Raw genomic sequence first — 1,899 nt, forward strand, 5'->3', positions numbered from 1 at the left:
AGTAAAGCATAAAGGTTAGAATTCTCTCAAGATTCTTAAATTATTTACAGTCTGGGTCTAACTTAAAAAGAAGTGTTCACTTTATAGAACACTGGTGTACCCATCACCTGCTATCCACTACTCTACCAAGTGTCAGTATTTTGCCATATTTTCTTTAGATTAAAAAACAATAGATATTACAGACACCGTTGAAGTCTCTTACACACTCTTCCCTTCCCCTGTTCTCTTTACTCCCACTCCCGATATGGATTTTTGGGTTGTCTCTATCATGTATGTTTTTATACTATCTACATAGGAATGTAGCACCAGGTAATGTATAGTATAACTTTTTCTATATTTTAAAAACTTTATGTAAATGACATCATTCTGTGCATATTTATGTAACTTGCTTTTCAAACTCAGCCTTATGTTTTTGAGATTTATTCACGTTAATACATTTAACATTCCATTCTGTGACAATATCACAAATTATTTATCTGTTCTTTTACTGATGGTCATTCAAGTTGTTTCCAATTTTCTTTATTACAAACTGGGGTACTGTGAACATTCTTTAACTGTTCTTTTTGGACATAGGTACTAGAGTCTCTCTAGGATATATACTTAGAAATGTAACTGCTGGATTACAGGATATATACACCCTTAATGAGATTTTGCGAAATTGCTCTCCAAAGTGGTGGTGCCAATTTGTGTGTCCACTAGAAGTGTGTAAGAGATTCTATTTCCCCAGGAGCTTGTCAGCACTGGATGTTCTTGGACTTGTTAATCACTGCCACTCTTGTGAGAGTGAAATTGTATTACAATGTAAACTTAAATAGCATTTTCCTGATTATTAATAAAATTGAGTAACCTTTCATTTTTTATTGGCCATCAGGTTGACTTCTGTGATTTCCACATTCATATCTTTGCTTAATTTTTATTGAATTGTCTTGTTGAGAATTTCTTTATGTATTCTGGACACATTAATGCTTTGTTATATGACTATGAATGTCTTATCTCAGATTATGGCTTGTTTTTTCACTTCGCTTCTGGTATCTTTTGAAGTATAGAGATTAAAAAAATATTTTAAAAATAGGTAGTATAGTCTCATGATTAACAATACTGTAAGTATAAATGATTTCCTTTTCCTTTTCCTTTTACATCTATTCAACCTTCCATCACTGTTATTTATTTCTGATGCACCCTTCCTGAATTTCTTTGTGCACATACAAGCAAGCAAATTCAAATAAATACCACTCTGCATATAAAATGTCAAATTTATCTTTTCCTTTATAGTTTGTGCTTTTAGTTGTTTAAGAAATCTTTTTTATTCTGAGTTTAATGATATTTTATGTTTTCTTCTAAAGGTTTTATAATTTTGCTCTAATTTTATTTTATTTTAATATGGATAGTTGTCTTAGAACCACTGATGGAATTGTATATATTTTCTCCATGATTGTTTTTTAAGCTAACTCTGTGGCATATAAGTGGCTCCCATATGTATGTGGGTCTGTTGCTGGGCTTTCTGCTCAGTTCTGGTGTTTTTATTCCTCCTTGCAGCAATAAGACCATGTTTTTTAGTTTCTATAGCATTATAAACAATCTTATCTAATGAGATCAACCTTACCGTTCCCTACCACTCAGAGTGTCTTGGCTATTCTTGGCCTCATTGGAATTTAATTGGATTTGATTGGAATTACATGGAATTTATAGATTGATTTGAGGGAGAACTTCTGTCTTTAGGATATTGGGCCTTCCTAGTCATAAACATAGCATATATCATCATTTCTATGTTTTTTAAGTGTCTTTTATAAACATACAATTTTCTTTATAAGACACTTGCATACTTTTTGGTTAGATTTACCCTTTGGTACCTTGTATTGCTATTATAAATTAGATACTGTTTAAAAATTACATTTTTTC

The sequence above is a fragment of the Pteropus medius genome, unplaced genomic scaffold, assembly GCF_902729225.1.
Source record: "Pteropus medius unplaced genomic scaffold, Ma_sr-lr_union100, whole genome shotgun sequence".
Classification (NCBI taxonomy): Eukaryota; Metazoa; Chordata; class Mammalia; order Chiroptera; family Pteropodidae; genus Pteropus; species Pteropus medius.